Genomic DNA, 19,796 nt, shown 5'->3' on the forward strand with positions numbered 1-19,796 from the left:
GGCAGCGCCCTATATACCGCGGCATGTGCGTGCTACTCCAGGGGGTACCGGAGCCAGTCCCCTATGGATACTGCTGAGAGAAAAAGTTCAGGAACTGGTGCATGTGGCGAGCATACACACCTCAGCTGAATGGACATGAGCAAGCACACGAAGAACAGAAATTTCTTTGAGGAGCTCAAATGGTCTTCCTGTAGGAGCTTGTAATATTAAACTACTTCCTTCATCATCTCATAGAGCAGAATAACCACCCTGTTTTGGCTCTAGGACTGCCTTTATAGCTACTCAATAGGTAAGCCTTAACGGGATCGACATCCACTCCCAGGAGAAAAGATATTCCAGCCTTTGACTTTTCATCTATGTGATTTTTTTCCTGTTCTAGTCTGATATAGACCAATTGTCCTCTATTTTTTCTTCACTTGCATGTTTACAGGCTTGCTTATGTGTTCATACCGTATGCTGATCTAGCAATTTTAGACAAAGATTTAGAGCACTACTACAATCTTACGACCTATATTAGGTCGACTTACAGCCACCACAGTAATTACTGTGGTGACTGATGTCCACACTACCCTCTCTCTCTCAGTGGTTTGCATCCTCACCAGGAGCGCTTCTTCCGACTGAAGAGGGGCAGCTTGGGGGGATTGAGAGCCAGGACTCTCAGCTCTGCACAGCTCCCTGCTGGGTGCCCAGCTGCCCCCTCGGGGCTTCTTGCCTTCCCATTCCCAGCTGATCTGGCCCAACATTGTTTAGCTGCTTAGATCGAACAGAATCACAGTTTGTAAATTATTAATTGAATCAGCTGCCTGAGTCTCAGGTTTGAAGTTTTAACTAGAGACTTTCCTTGTCAATTGTGGATATTCTGGCAGAAACTCACCTCTAGTCACAAATTGCTGCTGCTTAAACAGCTAGGAAGGGGTATTTATGAATAGAAAGTTAATCTGATTATATAGGAACATGAAGGCAGCACAGAAGTGAAGATGGCAATAACGTGACCCCCCTGCAACTCCCCTTTGAGTCAGGACCCCCAATTTGAGAAATGCCGGTCTCCGCCGTGAAACCTGTATAGTATAGGGTAAAAGTACAAAAATTCCAGATTTCACGCTCTGTGACATGTTTTTCATGGCCAAGAATTTGGTAGGGCCCTAATCATAGCTTCACTGCTATAGATTTTGACACTATTGTAAATACTGGCCTGATTCAAAACCCATTTAAGTCAATGGAAATATTCTCATTGACTGCAATGGGCTTTGGACAAGGTTCTACATGACCATAATAACCAACAGACATGAAGAGTAACTTACTTCTTCATAATTTTTCTGATAACAGTATTTATTGAAGATGTTCAGTAGCCATTTTTCAATCAAAGTTCTGTTGTTTTGAAAGATTTTTTTTAAAAGATGGAAGGGCTTGCTGCATTTTAGGGCTAATGGCATCCAAACATTTCCCATCATTACAATGCAGGCTTAGCAAAAAAGTATCTGCAACCAAGTCAACATTTCCACTCTCCACTTCAAACTTTGGAACTGAAACACAGATTTCCATATTTAAACCATTATTTGTATGCACACACACAAAAAACGTGTCCTTGTTTATTTTGAATACTAAATTTCAGCTCATTGCCTTTAGAAATATTAAACCAACAAAAAGGATTATAGGGGAAAGATAGTTCTCCCTGATAGTTAAACTGCTGGCTTATTAAATGCTATTGGAACACCTGTGAAATGTAAAAATTCTTAAAGAATAGGGAAACTTGGGTGAATCAGATTTGTTTCCCAATCTACACATTTACTTATAGTCAGGCTGAAACCATATCCAGTTACGCACGTTTCCCAAACAAAAGTAAAACCCCAATCAATCAGCATTTCTAATGATATTTCAGCAAAATGCTATGATGAAAAACATTTTAGGAAGTAGCATTTTCCAGAAATGACATTTCAACAGAGCACAACTCTTTGTGATGCCAAGTAAATGGGGCCTATGCTAGCTTTATGTGGACCATTGGCAAATAAATGATGTGCTGTCTCCTTGCTATTTTTTTCCCCATCATTCTGGGCAAGTTTTGGGGTCGCAGGAGTGAGAAGGCGATAGAGCCTGAGGAAGCAGCAGGTCTCTGAGAGTACACAGAGGAACTACAGGATTGTACAGGGCCCATGACAGGCACTCTCTCTCCCCTACTGCCCTCCTTCCCATTCTTTGATCCTCCTCCAGGCACTATAATTCCTGTTCCACTTACAAGTAGTCCATGAAGCCATCCCACTTTTCTGTACAGTAACCTAGTCTCTCTAGACAGAGGAAGGATCATTCGTAATATAGAAGAGAACTGAGAGTCAGAAAACTGCCTAGGTTCTGTCCTCAACTCTGCTCTTGGTTCAGTGTGTGCCATTGGACTGGTCACAATCCCATGTGCCCCTCGTTTCTATATCTGCTGTATGGAGATAACAATACTGCACCATAACTAACCCCAGCTTTGTAAAGCACTTTGAAATCTTCAGATGAAAAGTGTAAAATTATTATTATAACCTTAATGATCATTTTAGGACTCATGTCTTTGTGCTAGATCCTTGGGCACTATCACTATCCTCATTCCTTCATGCACATTGCAAAAAATGCACAGTTGAATTGAGAGTTGGGAAGACAACAGGTCTAATTCTGCTCCTGCTGATGTCAATGGTTAAGCTTCAAATTGATTTTTAAAGAAGCAAGAGTTAGGCCCATTCTAATCAAACACGTTTGGAAATCCTGTTAGATGTGCTTCCCTCAACAAGGGGGCATAATCTTCCTACCTATTCCTCAAAATGTTTCCCTCTGATTCATGAGTCTTACCTCAGTTCTACCCCAGTTGGGTTTTCTAAGCAATCCAACATCAGGAATGAAGAAACACTCTCTACTTCTTCAGGACTAACAACTAGTCTTAGTTTTGCCCCTTTTCTAATTTCTCCAAATTTGCTACCCTATTTTCAAATTTTTACATAGAGCCAACAATAGTCTCTTACCACTTCAGTTGCAGTGAGAGAATCCTGTATTGTATCCAGTTTTCATGCAATAAATCTATGCCATGAATCATTGCAGTTTTCAGCTCCTGCAAACAGACCCTGGGGATGTAGAGCGGCTGGAGCCAAGGCAGAAACTGCAGCAGTGCTGACATCCTTAGCTGGGCAGCCAGGCTTTGAAAAAGCTCTCTTTTGCAAAAGGTAGCATTCTCCCAAGGCATCTTTGGGGCATTTATAAGATTCCAGGCAGTGTTCTGAATCTCACATCTCCACCACCCCCAGATCATCAGGTTTAAGGTGATGCCTTAAAATTAGAGTCTCTCGATGCAATATTTCAATGCTTCTTAAATCAAGAAGTAAAATAGGTCAAAGATAACAGGAACAAAATAATACTTAGGATTCAAATGAAAACAAGACAAGTTAAATACACACACACACACAAACACACAGAGCAAGAGATCAATTTGCAACTGGTCAACTGCAGCAAAATGACCGAACTTCATTTTGATAAAGCTATCTTGCTCCTAATCCCCACTACAAAACGTTATCTTTGACCAGAAATTCCTGAAAAATTTTCCTTCTAGTTTTTGTTCCCTATCTCCATGTGCAAGATCAGAACAAAAACCAGAGAAGCATATGCATGTACAGCAGGGGCTATTGAGAGAGGAAGGGGAAGCTGTTTCTGCATGAGAGCTAAGAGCCCCATGTTATGGCCAAACTTTGGCAGGGGTTGAAGACAATATTCAGCTCCCACTGTGCTCCTGCCCTTGGAAAGCACTGGGTCAGGGTATACCTGCTACCTCCTCTAGCTACTGCAGTGGGTTGTAAGGTCACTTCTGCTCTCTGCAATCAAGGATTCCAATGATCCTGCAAGATGGGGCTGCTTCTCTCCAACCCTATTTCGGAGGGGAAGAAAGAGAGACATCTTTCTTCCCTGGCCTCAGAGGACCCTGCACCCAGAAGCATTCAAAATATGTTTTCTCCAACTTCCTTCAGTTTTAGTAATCTTAAGTGTTACTTGTAACACTAGCAGAGGAAAAATAAATAAAAAATGAGAATTTCAAAATGATGATATCTCTTTAAATAACTATAAGAGATAGCTTGATATAGGAATAAATGTATCTTTGGAAATGACTGGACAGATTTAGAACAATTTTATTACACAACTAGTAAACATGGTAGTAGCATGCCTTCCTTACTTTAATTCACTCAGAGATGAAAAGTCTTTAACTCTTTAGTTAATCAGCATGCATTGCTTTATACTCCTGTATCCCATCAATCTGACATTTCCCACTGAGTTAGCTAAGCTCAGTGTTACGTTGTTTTACATGCTTTTAATACAAATAATGTAGAAAACTAAAAGCTACAAAAAGGAAGTGTCAGGCATGGAGAAACTGATTATTAAAGAATTAAAATATTAAAAATGTTTTTAGTTAGTTTATCTTCAATTTAACTAGATTTAGATGCTGACAATTTTTGTTTCAAAATTAAGTATCTCATAAAACATGATAATTTGACACTAAGCCTTTGAAAACTGAGCACAAAGCAGGGGGTAAGGTTTTCAGATTTCCTAACCGAGAAATGGCATTATTAATTTGATATGTATTGTACATGTATTCATCTACAGAACTACATTTAAAATACAGTACCTTATAAAGGATGTGTAAATATATATGTAAGTATTTTAAATAAGTGGGTTTTTTTTAGTCTGCTTTCTTTATCTCCATAAATGATTTGGAGAGTTACTTGATTTCAAACATTTATGGTTTTGTTTTCATTAAATATTTTATATGAAAAAAAGAGAGAACATTGGAAAAAATCTCACTTTCAATATTAAAAGCAGATGAAGTATTAGATTTGCTGTAAAAGTGCAAATACTACAGCTGTATAAAATCTTCTTCTTAAAGCCAAGGACAAATATGCTCACCATTAGAATTCTAAGGTGAGTGACAAAAATTAGTAAAACTAGCTGCTATCTTTCTCTCCCTCTCTGCCCCTACCACAAAGACAGAGAGAACTGGAAGTTTAAGGGAATGAATGCTGTGGCATTAGGCTCCTAATTCTAAAATAGGTATTTGTGGTTTTGCTATGCTCTATTGGAAGAATCAGAGAATAGGATTGTTCTCTTTTTCGGGAGTATGCTGTAGTAGGAGAGAGATTTTAATTGCAAATTAATTGGCTAAAGACAATAATTCAGTTGGGAAACCTGGTTTTTCCCACAGTGCCAACATATTTTGGCAGATCTAAAATACAGTACAAGAATGACAGATATTTGGAGGAATCTTCACCCTCTTTCAATATGATTATACCTTTTACTCCCATCAGATTCCACATATTCCCTGACAGATTTTATTTTCTTTCAAAGGTTCTTTTGCATTCTTCTACTGTCTACTACTGACAACTAAATTTGGACCTGTGTATTCCCAGCATATAATGTGGCAATTGAGCCTCTACTGAATAAACCTGAATTCATAACATTCTGGGAAGATGAGACACATATGGAAGTTTTCGTATATACATTATACAGGGGCACCCTGAATTTTTTATGTTCAGAGGCTTTAAAGGCTTATTTGTGATAGACAAATAATTGTGCACAGTTGGGCACACATAGCAGCTTTTAAAACATAAATTGCTGTATCATATGCCTGAATATGAAACATTTGGAGAGTTACAGTCATGTGTCCCTTTCCTGAAAAATGAGAATTACAAGTTTTGACCTCACAGTTGATAATAATGAAGGTGTGAGTCCAGATGGACCTACAAATTTAGGACCAATTCAGTCATCCTTCTTCACACTAAATAGCATCTTACTCCACTGACATTAACAGAACTACTTGGGGAGAAAGATACTACACTTAAAGTCAGCAAGGATATCAGAACTGGACCCTTAATGACAGCAGTAGTAGCAGAGGTACTGCAGCTAAGTTTGATAAGGGCATGTGATTGTAACCTACAACTTCAGTTGCTCATAACTCTCTCTCAGCATTTTCCTTACATGCTGTAATTTCATATGCTTAGTCTCAGTCCACAGATGGTTTAAAATGTTTTTAAGTTTGGGCAGGTTCATTTTTGAATCATATATTGGGAGAAAAAACACCATATTTTCCCATCTGTAAGAAAATCTTGCAACTCTTTTCGCATGATCTGATGTATGTACCCCACAGTCACATGGAGATAGAAAAGTTAAATGCTTTCACTGCATCAAGGAAGAACAGTTGCCCTTCTTTGCAGAGAGTTCCTTGGCTGACAGGGGGCCTGAGTGTTTATAGAGAGGAGTTATTGCTGTTCTTCTGCTAGGGAAAACTGAGCTTTTCCTACACAACTGAAAAATGTTCAGGTTGGTAGGTGAAGAAGCTAAGGATTGGGACTGTGAACTGGTGGGGTGAATATCCGAATGTCTGTCTGCTGTGACCATTTGTTTGACTGGAGCTAGTTGCAGGGACTGTTTGACTGTGTGTTTTTTTGTTTGAAAAGTGTGAATTGGGAGTGCTTTGTTCCAGGTGGGCCTTGAAAAAAACGGTTACTTTCTTGTAACTGTTGTTCTTCAAGATGTGTTGTTCACGTCCATTCCACATTAGGCGCGCACGTCGGGCTGGCAGGGCCCCCCCGAGTGGCGCCACTGCGCCATGCATATATACCCCTGCCACCCGACCCCCTCTGGTTCCTTCTTGCCAGCAACTCCGACAGAGGGGTAGGGGTGGAATGGACGTGAACAACACATCTCAAAGAACAACAGTTACGAGAAAGTAAGTAACTGTTTTTTCTTCTTCGAGTGCTTGTTAACGTCCATTCCACATTAGGTGAATCACAAGCTTACCTCTGGAAGAGGGTAGGAGTCACGGAAAACTGCTCGGAGGACCGCTCTGCCAACTGCCACGTCCTCTCTGGCCTGCTGGTTGACCACATAGTGGATCTTGAAGGTGTGCACCGAGGACCAGGTGGCTACTTTGCAGATCTCCTGGATCGGGACCTGTGGCCAGGAACGCCATGGAAGTCGCTTGCACCCTGGTTGAGTGGGCCATGACCGCTGGGGCCGGAACACCTGCGAGCTCATAGCACGCTCGGATGCAGCTTGTAATCCAAGATGAAATCCGCTGCGCCGACACTGGGAGGCGTTTTATCCTCTCAGCTACAGCCACAAACAGCTGTGCGGATTTGCGAAAGGGCTTGGTGCACTCCAAATAGAATGCCAGCGCTCGACGCACATACAGGGTGTGCAAGCTGCAGTGACTCAGGTCCATATGGGCTTTCAGGAAGAACACCGGCAGACAAATGTCCTGGTCCAAATGGAATTAAGATACCACCTTAGGGAGGAACTTGGGGTGCGGTCAGAGCTGCACCATGTCCTTGTGAAATACTGTATACGGTTGCAAAGGGGTGAGGGCCCTGAGTTCAGACGCCCTTCTGGCCGAGGTAATGGCAACCAGAAATGCCACCTTCCAGGAAAGGTGGAGGAGAGAACAGGAAGCGAAGGGCTCGAAAGGGGGTCCCATGAGTTTAGAGAGGACCAGGTTAAGGTTCCATGGAGGGACTGGGGGGCATGAGTATGGAAACACCCTCTCCAACCCTTTAAGGCACTGTCCCACCATCGGGTGGAAAAACACAGCCCCCACAAGAACCCCAGATGGAAGGCGGAGATGGCCGCCAGGTGTACTCTGAGTGAGGACGGGGCTAGCCCTTGCTTCTTGAGGTGCTGGAGGTACTCCAGGATGGCCTGCACCAGGGCCTGGCTCGGTCGCACCTGTCGGGGTTCACACCAACACGAGAACCTTTTCCACTTGGCCATACAGGTCGCCCTGGTAGAGGACTTTCTACTGCCAAGCAGAATCTGCTATACAGGAAGGGAGCACTGGCTCACCAAGGCGGTTAGCCACAGAGCCTCCATGCTATCAGGTGCAGTGACTGCAGGTCAGGGTGGAGAAGCCACCCACCGTCCCACGTAATGAGGTCCGGGTGTAGGGGCAGGACTACTGGGGCCTCCACCGACAGCTCTAGGAGCAATGTGTACCAGTGCTGGCGGGTCCAGGCTGGGGTGATGAGGATCACCGCCGCCCTGTCCCCACGCACCTTGAGTAGGACCTTGTGTACCAAAGGGAGTGGGCGGAAGGCATATATCAAGCCCCCTCTCCACTGGATCGCAAACGCGTCCACAAGCGAGCCCAGGCTGCAGCCCTGGAACGAGCAGAACCGTGGGCACTGGGTGTTGGCCCTAGTGGCAAACAGGTCTACTCGGGGAAACCCCACCTGCGGAAGAGTGAAAGCACGACATCCACCCTGAGCGTCCATTCGTACATACGGTACGACCTGCTGAGGGAGTCTGCCAGCTCGTTTCAGACCGCCAGGAGATAAGACGCCACGAGGCGAATTGCATGGGCTATGCAAAGGTCCCAGAGGAGGAGAGCCTCACGACAGAGTGGTGAGGAACGGGCCCCGCCCTGTTTATTTATATAAAACATGACAGTAGGGTTGTCTGTCAGAACTGTCATGCTGTGACCACTCAGAGTGGCATGAAAGATCTGGCAGGTGAGACAAACTGACCTGAGCTCCTTCACACTGATATAGAGCGACCGCTCTGCTCCAGACCACAACCCCTGCATCATGAGGTCCCCCAGGTGAGCCCCCCCATCCGTGGTCTGACGCGTCTGTCACCAGCGTGAGGTCCGGCTGTGGGCGGCGAAGGGGATGCCTTCACAAACCACGGGCTGGGACTGCCACCACCGCAGGGAGTCCAGCACGTCCCTTCGGGCTGTCACTATCAAGTCCAGGGGGTCCCTGCCTGGGTGGTACACCCGAGCGAGCCACGCCTGCAGAGTCCGGAGTCTCAATCTGGCATGCCTGACCACGTGCGTGCATGGCACCATGTGACCCAGTAGCCGCAGGCAGCACCTGGCCATTGTTGGAGATTGGCGCAGGGAGGTGACCGCTTGCTGGATAGCCTGGAATCAGGATACTCGAAGGTTTGCTCTGGCCTGCACCGCATCCAGGACTGCCCCTATGAATTCCACTCTGCGTGGGTACGAGCATGGACTTGGGGACGTTGACCAGGAGCCCCAACTCGCGGAACAATCTCAGGGCCACCTCCACATGGCCCCGCACTTCCGCCTTGGATTGGCCGGCCAGGAGCCAGTCGTTGAGGTACGGGTACACCCGGATTCTCTGCCTCCGTAAGAAGGCCACCACCACCGCCATGCATTTTGTGAACACCCATGGGGCTGTGGCTAGACCGAACGGGAGAACCGCAAACTGGTAATGTTCTTGGCCCATGATGAAGTGTAGGAACTGTCGATGTGCTGGGTGGATGGTGATATGAAAGTATGCGTCCTTCATGTCAAGGGCAGCGTACCAGTCCCCCGGATCCAGGGAAGGGATGATGGTGCCCAGAGAGACCATGCGGAACCAGGCCTTGACAGGAACTTGTTGAGCCCGCGCAGGTCTAGGATGGGGCGAAGGCCCCTTTGGCCTTGGGTATGAGGAAGTACCGAGAGTAGATCCCCTTCCCCATTAGGCTGTGCGGCACCGCCTCTACCGCCCCCACCTCTAGCAGCGAGCGGACTTCCTTCTTTAGGAGATGCTCGTGAGAGGGGTCCCTGAAGAGGGATGGGGGAGGGAGAGAGGAGAACTGCAGCGAGTACCCATTCCGCACCGTGCGTAAGACCCAATGGTCTGATGTAATGTTGGACCATGCACAGGAGAAACAGGACAGGAGGTTCAGGAAACAAAGGGATGGATCCGGTGACTGGTCTGGTACGCTGTCCTCGAGCGCACCTTCAAAAGCCTGGCTTAGTGCCCGGCTGGGGTTTGTGCTGGCCTTGGTTCTGGCCAGGCCCATTATTGTTACTATTGTTGCGCCGTCGCCTGTTATCCCTGCCTCATGCCTATGGCGAGGCTGGTACTGGTGTTGAGTGGGAGGCTGCGGCTTAAAGGGCTTCCTCTGGGTCCCCGGGGTGTGCATATCCAGCGACTTAAGCGTAGCCCGCGAGTCCTTAAGGCTAGGCGACCCTGCACAGCAACTCCTAGTGGGCTCTATGGTCTATCAGTGGAGGGCCGGACACCGCTGTACCCGTCACCACCTCATCCGGGGATGACGAGGAGGTTAGCTGGTGCTCGACCCCCTCTGGCTGGTCCTCCTGCTCCACTTCTCCCGTGGGCAGGGCCAGGGCAGGAATCCAACTATCCTTGTTCTTGGCTTAAACGCCTTGAAAATCCTACACTGCTCAGTTTGATGTCCGTCCCCCAGACAACGTAGACACTTGTTGTGGGGGTCACTAGTTGGCATAGGTTTGCGGCATATGGCGCAAGCCTTGAAGCCGTGGGCCTGTGGCATGCCCTGAGGCCCGGGGCGGGTGCTGGAAGCCTCTAAGCAACACCACCACAGATGGTGAGAAGGAACTGGAGGGGGTTGGGCCGGCAGGGGTATATATGCATGGCGCAGTAGCACCACTCGGGGGGGGGGCCCTGCTGGCCCAATGGGAGCCGCTAAGGGAAAACATTTCCGACCCTCGTGCATGCAGAGCACACACACAATGTGCAATGGATGTGAACAAGCACTCGAAGAAGAATGGTTGATTGGCGGGAAGGCTTTGAGCCTGGGCAACTGCTTCAAGCCAGAAGCCTTATAAAAAAAAGCAAACAGTTGCAAACCGAGTGAGCAGCAAACAGAGGGAGTTTGCCTGCGAGTTCACCTTGGGGGAGTTCCCACATAATTTTTTGCCTTTCAGGCTTCTTTGAGCAGTAAATACAACATCTGAAGAGGCTCTTAGAAAGAAGCCAATATAGATAGTGAACGATCAGCTGTTGTGACCTGCACAGGATGTGCCATGTTTGTCTTTCTCCCAGAGGATAGAAGCAACTTTGTCTGTACAAAGTGCAAGCTGGTCTCCATACTGGAAGAGAAGGTTAAAGGACGTATCAACCCTGCGCTGCATCAGAGAAAATGAAGACTTTCTGGATAGAAGTCAGTGTTTGGTACTGCAGGCACAGCATGTTGAAGAATCAGAGAGGACAGTGGAGAACGGGGAAGAAAATTGGCAGCATGGGACTTCCAGAAGAAGAAAGAGGAGAACCCATGTACCCCCAATGCAGACAGAGGTAAGAAACCATTTTCAGGCTCTCTGAATAGCTACTATGGTGGAGAATGGTTTGGAAGAGTCGTCTGAAGGAAGGAGACCCCATCCACTGGAAGGCATAGGATGCATTGTCCTAGGGATGGGGGTTCCACGACCACCACTCCCAAAAGGAGGAGACGGGTGGTGGTGGTCGGGGACTCCCTCCTAAGGGGGACAGAGTAATCCATCTGCCGTCCAGGCCCGGAAACTTAAGAAGTGTACTGCTTGCCTGGAGCTAAAATTCAGGATGTAATGGAGTGTCTGCTGAGACTGATAAAGCCCTCGGACCGCTACCCCTTCCTTCTTCTCCATGGGGGCACCAATGATACTGCCAAGAATGATCTTGAGCGGGTCACTACAGATTATGTCTCTGGGAAGAAGGATAAAAGAGTTTGAGGCGCAAGTCATGTTCTCATCCATCCTCCCTGTTGAAGGAAAATGCACAGGTAGGGACCATCGAATTGTGGAGGTAAATGTGTGGTTGCATAGGTGGTGTCGGAGAAAGGGCTTTGGATTCTTCAACCATGCGATGCTGTTCCAGGAAGAAGGATTGCTTGGAAGAGATGGGATCCACCTAATGAAGAGAGGGAAGAGCATCTTTGCAAGCAGGCTTGCTAACCTAGTGAGAAGGGCTTTAAATTAGGTTTGCATGGGGATGGAGACCTAAGCCTGCAGGTAAATGGGGAAGTGGAATACCAGAAGGAAACACAAGGAAGAGGGTGCAACAGGGGAGGCCTCCTGATTAATACTCAGAAAGTAGGGCAATCGGCTTGTTATCTTAGGTGCCTGTACACGAACGCAAGAAGCCTGGGAAACAAGGAGGAAGAATTGGAAGTCCCGGCATAGTCAAGGAACTATGATGTGACTGGAACAACAGAGGCTTGGTGGGGTAACTCACATGACTGGAGCACTGTCACAGATGGGTATAAACTGTTGAGGAAGGGCAGGCGGAGGAAAAAGGTGGAGGAGTTGCACTGTATGTCAGAGCCCAGTATGATTGCTCAGAGCTCCAGTATGAAACTGGAGAAAAGCCTATTGGGTGTCTTTGGGTTAAGTTGAGAGGTGAGAGCAACAAGGGTGATGTCATGATGGCATCTGCTATAGACCACCAGACCAGGAGGATGAGGTAGACAAGGCTTCCTTTGGACAACTAACAGAAATTTCCATATCACAGGCCCTGGTTCTCATGGGGGACTTCAATCACCCTGAAATCTGCTGGGGGAGCAATACAGCAGTGCACAGACAGGAAGTTTTTGGAGTGTGTTAGGGACAACTTCCTTGTGCAAGTTCTGGAGGAACCAACTAGGGGCCATGCTCCTCTTGACCTGCTGCTCACAAACAGGGAAGAATTGGTAGGAGAAGTAGAAGTGGGTGGCAACCTGGGCAGCAGTGACCATGAGATGCTTGAGTTCAGGATCATGACAAAAGGAAGAAAGGAGAGCAGCAGAATACGGACCCTGAACTTCCGAAAAGCAGACTTTGACTCCCTCAGGGAACTGATGGGCATGATCCCCTGGGAGGTTAATATGAGGGGGAAAAGGAGTCCAGGAGAACTGGCTGTATTTTAAAGAAGCTTTACTGAGGACGCAGAAACAAAGCATCCCGATGTGCAGAAAGAACAGGAATATGGCAGGCAACCAGCTTGGCTTAACAGAGAAATCTTGTGTGATCTTAAACACAAAAAAGGAAACTTACAAGAAGTGGAAACTTGGACAGATGACTAGGGAGGAGTATAAAAATATTGCTTGAGGAGGCAGGGGTGTAATCGGGAAGGCCAAAGCACAACTGGAGTTGCAGGTAGAAAGGGATGTGAAGGGTAACAAGAAGGGTTTCTACGGGTATGTTAGCAACAAGAAGGTGATCAGGGAAAGTGTGGGACACTTACTGAATGGGGGAGGCAACCTAGTGACAGACTATGTGGAAAAAGCTGAAGTACTCAATGCTTTTTTTCCCTCGGTCTTCACAGACAAAGGTCAGCTCCCAGACTGCTGCACTGGGCAGCACAGTATGGGGAGGAGGTGAACAGCCCTTAGTGGTGAAAGAAGAGATTAAGGACTTTTTAGGAAAGCTGGACATGCACAAGTCCATGGGTCCAGATCTAATGCATCCAAGGGTGCTGAGGGAATTGGCTGATATGATTGCAGAGCCATTGGCCATTATCTTTGAAAACTCGGCGGAGGTCCCGGATGACTGGAAAAAGGCAAATATAGTGCCCAGATTTAAAAAAGGAAAGGAGGAGAATCCGGGGAACTGCAGACCGGTCAGCCTCACCTCGGTCCCTGGAAAAATCATGGATTCCTTGAGGACCTGCTCCATTTTGAAGCACTTCAAGGAGAGGAAGGTGATCAAGAACAGTCAACATGGATTCACCAAAGGCAAGTCATGCCTGACCAACCTGATTGCCTTCTGTGATGAGATAACTGGCTCTGAGGATATGGGGAAAGCGATGGACGATATATACCTTGAGTTTAGCAAAGCTTTTATGGTCTCCCACAGTATTCTTGCCAGCAAGTTAAAGAAGTATGGATTGGATGAATGGACTATAAGGTGGAGAGAAAGCTGGTTAGATCGTCAGGATCAACAGGTAGTATCAACTGCTCGATGTCTAGTTGGCAGCTGGTATCAAGTGGAGTGCCCCAGGGATCGGTCCTGCGGTTGGTTTTGTTCAACGTCTTTATTAATAATCAGGATGATGGGACAGATTGCACCCTCAGCAAGTTTGCGGATGACACTAAGCTGGGAGTGGGGGTGGAAAGGTACATATGCTGGAGGGTAGGCAGAGTCCACAGTGACCTAGACAAATTGGAGGATTGGGCCCAAAAGAAATCAGATGAGGTTCATCAAGGACAAATGCAGAGTCCTGCGCTTAGGATGGAACAATCCCATACACTGCTACAGGCCGGAGATCAACTGGCTAAGCAGCAGTTCTGCAGAAAAGGACCTGGGGATTACAGTGGATGAGAAGCTTGATATCAGCGAAGAAGGCTAATGGCATATTGGGCTGTCTTAGTAGGTGCATTGCCAGCAGATCAAGGGAAGTGATTATTCCTCTCTATTCGGCACTGGTGAGGCCACATCTGGAGTATTGCGTCCAGTTTTGGGGCCCCCATTACAGAAAGGATGTGGACAAATTGGAGAGTGTCCAATGGAGGGCAACGAAAATTATTAGGGGACTGGGACGCATGACTTATGAGGAAAGGCTGAGGGAACTGGGCTTATTTAGTCTGCAAAAGAGAAGAGTGAGGGGGGATTTGATAGCAGCCTTCAACTACCTGAAGGGGGGTTCCAAAGAAGATGGAGCTCGGCTGTTCTCAGTGGTGGCAGATGACAGAACAAGGAGCAATAGTCTCAAGTTGCAGCAGGGAAGGTCTAGGTTGGATATTAGGAAAAACTATTTCACTAAGAGGGTAGTGAAGCACTGGAATGGGTTACCTAGGGAGGTAGTGGAATCTCTATCCTTAGAGGTTTTTAAGGCCCAGCTTGACAAAGCCCTGGCTGGGATGATTTAGTTGGTGTTGGTCCTGCTTTGAGCAGGGGGGTGGACTAGATGACATCTTGAGGTCTCTTCCAACCCTAATCTTCTATGATTTTACACCCTGCCAAAAAGAGCTATTGTTTATTTCCACACTAAAACTAATGAACTCTAACTTTCCACCCTGAGGAATTGGGTACCATTTGGTTTATTCTTTTCTGTTGAGAACAAAAGGAGCTGTCCATGTCTTAACTATTTTTGTGGGTCTAATTGTGAAAGATGATTCGATATCTAGGACTGGTTGGTGCCATTTGATTTCTCAAAAAGTTCTTGACGGGTCTTACTACATGCTCACAAGAACTCAGAAAATAAAAAGTGATACAGAGTCCTTAATGAATTAAGAGGGTGCTTTCCTAATTCCATGTTAAGAACGGCCATACTGGGTCAGACCAAGGGTCCATCTAGCCCAGTGTCCTGTCTTCTGACAGTGGCCAATGCTAGATGCCCCAAAGGGAATGAACAGAACAAGTAATCATCAAGTGATCCATCCCCTATCGCCCATTCCCAGCTTCTGGCAAACAGAGGCTAGACACACCATCCCTGCCCATCCTGTCTAATAGCCATTGATGAGCCTATCCTCCATGAACTTATCTAGTCCTTTTTTGAACCCTGTTATAGTCTTAGCATTCCCAACATACTCTGGCAAAGAGTTCCACAGACTGTGTGTGTTGTGTGAAAAAATACTTCCTTTTGTGTGTTTTAAATCTGCTGCCTATTAATTTGATTTGGGGACCCCTAGTTCTGGTGTTATGAGAAGGAGTAAATAACACTTAGAATCATAGAATATTAGGGTTGGAAGAGACCTCAGGAGGTCATCTAGTCCAATCCCCTGCTCAAAGCAGGACCTACACCAACTAGAAAGTTCCTTATTTACTTTCTCCACTCCAGTCAGATTTTATAGACCTCTATCATATCCCCCCCCCCCTTAGTCCTCTCTTTTCCAAGCTGAAAGGCTTATTAATCTCTCCTCATACGGAAGCCATTCTATATCCCAATCATTTTTGTTGCCCTTTTCTGAACCTTTTCCAAGTCCAATATATCTTTTTTGAGATGGGGCGACCACATCTGTATGCAGTATTTAAGATGTGGTCATACATGTGGTCAAGGATTTATATAGAGGCAATATGATATTTTCTGCGTTATTATTTATCCCTTTCTTAATGATTCCCAACATTCTGTTCACTTTTTTGACTGCTGCTGCACATTGAGTGGATGTTTTCAGAGAACTATCCTCAATGACTCCAAGATCTCTTTCTTGAGTGTTAACAACTAATTTAGACATCATCTAAATTATTATTTACGTTTTCCAATGTGCATTACTTTGCATTAATCAACATTGAATTTCATCTGCCATTTTGTTGCCCAGTCACACCATTTTGTGAGATTCTTTTGTAGCTCTTCGCAGTCTGCTTGGGACTTAACTATCTTGGGTAGCTTTGTATCATCTGCAAATTTTGCCACCTCACTGTTTACCCCATTTTCTAGATCATTTATGAATATGTTGAACAGGACTGGTCCCAGTACAGACCATTAAGGGACACCACTATTTACTGCTCTCCATTCTGAAAACTGACTCTTTGTTTCCTATCTTTTAACCAATTACCAATCCATTAGAGGACCTTTCCTCTTATCCTATGACAGCTTACTTTGCATGTTGTTAATTCACACAATTTTATTTTGAATCTCACATTTGTAGGTGACTTTCTTAAAGCCCCAGCTCTTCTGGTCAGAAGATTCTGAGAGAAACTCACCTTTTATTCTGAGAGAAAAAAAAAGTTTTCTTGCTTTTTTGATCAAACATGAAGGTTAGAAACTATGAACCCTAAAAGCTCAAAAGCCAGAAGACAAATACAAAGAACCCAAAATATATTTTTAAAATCTCATGATTTAAGCCCATCTCAATAGTTTTGAGGTGTGGCATGCTTTATTTATGTATTTTTAACCCTTGGGGTTCAAAAATAATAAATCGCACATGAGGTCCTGTTAATTTGAAAGATTTTATTTTGGAACAAAGTTATAAATGCCACATTGAGCATGCACAGGACCTCATTTTCATTAAGATTTAGAGTGAACTGCTCAAATACCAATCAGGAAGCATGTGCAAGAAAGAGCAGTGAGGCAAAAAGGCCAGTTTGGTTTCCGCCTCCATGGGCAAAACAGAGGAAAAGCAGAAGTGAAAGGTCCCTTTACGTATGTTAACTCTGCCATATATGTTGTATTTTGGATTACAGTTTGCTGTTAAATGAATTTATTATTTAAAGCAATAAAAGAAAAAAATCTAGTTGTAATGCAACATTAAAGGTGCAAGATCAAGAGTCAAAACTTCCAGGAACTAAAGTTGCTCTGAATGTTAACTTTGCATATGTTGCATATTTTGTTATCTGCCTGAGTGACAGAGAAGCAGTTTAAGGTTTACATTCAACAAAGGAAGGAGGAATGGAAAATATTACATTTGTGCAATTGTCACCTTATATAATGAAACTTGTAACAAACAACAACTCAAGAAACTAATAAGTAGTCTTAATAAAGGTGGCTGAGAACTTTATGTGAAGCTAAAGAGAATTCTATCCAAGATTAAATCTCAATTGAAATGAAAAACGTTCTTGTTTCTTAAATTCTTAAAATATAAATGATCTGAAATACTTAATAAAATTAAGTTTTTAATGTATGAAAAGTTCGCTTGTAGCTAAAACATTCATTTGTCTGCCAGTTACATACACAAAACAAAGAATGGACTACACTGGTGATTCAATGTAATATTTTACAGCAATATACATATCTATGCAAAGAACAGAGTCTCTCATATATAACTGTATGTGTTCAGAATGTATCCCTTGGGAGCAATGGGTCAACTAGATTCCTAGAAAAGAGTAGTACTATATCTAAAACCAATTGTGGGTAAAACTCTAGTCACCTTGGAGAGGTGATCACTTACTAAAGGCAATCCAACATAGTAAAATATTTCAGGATATCTTTTATATGGTCACTTAGGGAATTTGACACGTAAGGTTACCTTTCAGGACAACATTTATCAAGCAACAATTTTTACTGTATGTTGTGTGTAGCTGAAGGAACTTTTGGGTGCAATTAACACTACTTTTAAAGGAAACAAATAGAAGAGAATTACAGAAGACCATCTTACACAGTTTACATGATTTTTAGCATTTCCCAGTGAAACTTGTAAGCAATTTGACTTGGCAAATGAACAATTATTTCCTAATACTGTTTGGGATCCACTAACAGACCCCTATGTCCATTGAGAGACCCACTGACTTCAATGGGCATCTGACTGGGTACTGCGGTCTGCTCTAGCAGATCCTGAAGCAGGAATATGGCTGTAACCAGTTGCACATGAATAACTGTTAAATCAAAACATTTCTCTTTTCAAACCAAGCACAGACACTAGTCCTCAGTAAGGATTCTGACCATGAAATATTTCACAGTTCAAACTTCAACCCATTTCATTATAGCTCCGTCTAAAACAAAAATGTGTGTGTGTATACATATATGTATACACTCACATACACACGCATATATATACATACCTACATACACATACACAAAATTAAATATTTTGGAAAATTATGAACAGGTGAAAACAAAGTAGTATAAATTACATGGTTTAACACACAGCTGAGGGAACATGGCTGAACTGACCTTGACTTTTGAACAATTAAATCCTCAACCATAACTATGAATTAAAAAATTAAAAGAAAAAACATCATTAATTCCAATATACAATTGCCATGATCTGTCCTCATTGCAACTCCTTTAAAACAGCGCTGTCCTTTCCTGACTGGCTCTGTAGCTCCTCTCCACCAGCTATGCCTCTTCATACCCTTTGCCATGCAGTCACTTCCCTGTAGAACAAGTGCAATTCCTCTCCAAGCCTAGTTACTGCAGAAGCCCTTGCTACCTAAGTGCTGGCTCGCCAGCTGATCTCACCCACCTGCTTGGTTACCCATTACTTTGGATACTCCTCCCAATCCTAAATACTCTTCATACATATTGTTCCCCTCATGACTAAATTATATTTATTGTTGCCACCTGTGATGGATATATCATAAATAAATAGTAGAGTTGTCAAGTGATTAAAAAAATTAATCATAATTAATCACACTGTTAAAGAATAATAGAATGCCATTTATTTAAATATTTTTGGATGCTTTCTACATTTTCAAATATATTGATTTTAATGACAAGCCAGAATACAAAGTGTACAGTGCTCACTTTATATTATTATTTTTGATTATAAATATTTGCACAGTAAAAAAAATTATTATTTTTCAATTCAACTAATACAAATAGTGTAGTGCAATCTCTTTAACTTGAAAGATGAACTTACAAACGTAGAATTATGTACAAAAATATAACTGCACTCAAAAATAAAACAATGTAAAACTTTAGAGGCTACAAATCCTCTGGAATGGTGGCCGAAGCATGAAGGGGCAAACGAATGTTTAGCATATCTGGCACATAAATACCTTGCAATGACACCTACAAAAGTGCTATGCAAACGCCTGTTCTCACTTTCAGATGACACTGTAAATAAGATGCGAACAGCACTATCTCTATCACTATCTTTACAAGTTAAATGTAAACAAACTTGTTTGTCTTAGCGATTGGCTGAACAAGCAGTAGGACTGAGTGGACTTGTAGGCTCAAAAGTTTTACACTGTTTTGGTTTTTTGAGTACAGTTATGTAACAAAAAAATCTATATTTGTAAATTGCACTTTCACAATAGATTGCACTTCAGGACTTGTATGAGGTGAACTGAAAAATACTATTTCTTTGTTTATTTTTACAGTACAAATATTTGTAATAAAATAATACAAAGTGACCACTGTATACTTTGTATTTTGTATTGTAATTGAAATCAATATATTTGAAATGTAGAAAAACATCCAAAAATATTTAATAAATGTCAATTGGTATTCTATTGTTTAAAAGTGCGATGAAAAATGCGATTAATCAATTAATTTTTAATAATGATTATTCTTTTTAGTTAATTGCATGAGTTAACTGCAATTAATTGATAGCCCTAATAAATAGGAAACAAACTGATATAACTGAAGAAGGCACAACAGATATGTAATGAATTTCCTAATACAGTACCTAAATTTCCCTTCACATACTTTATCTTTTAAGAAATTCTCAGAGTTGCTGCT

The 19,796-nt window shown here is 43.8% G+C and overlaps 1 protein-coding gene across 4 annotated transcripts in view; it reads right to left on the reverse strand.

The window, feature by feature from the left end:
* INVS (inversin) overlaps positions 1 to 19,796 on the reverse strand; it is a 201,747-nt gene that overhangs the window by 154,517 nt on the left and 27,434 nt on the right. Inside the window, exon 2 of one of the 4 annotated variants that reach the window (XM_043508524.1) lies at positions 18,285 to 18,318. The exons of the other annotated variants lie outside the window; for them this stretch is intronic. The gene's annotated coding sequence lies outside the window, so the exon portion shown is untranslated. The remainder of the gene's footprint in view (positions 1 to 18,284; positions 18,319 to 19,796) is intronic. 4 annotated transcript variants of the gene reach the window in all.

The sequence above is a fragment of the Dermochelys coriacea genome, chromosome 2 (assembly GCF_009764565.3).
Source record: "Dermochelys coriacea isolate rDerCor1 chromosome 2, rDerCor1.pri.v4, whole genome shotgun sequence".
Lineage (NCBI taxonomy): Eukaryota > Metazoa > Chordata > Testudines > Dermochelyidae > Dermochelys > Dermochelys coriacea.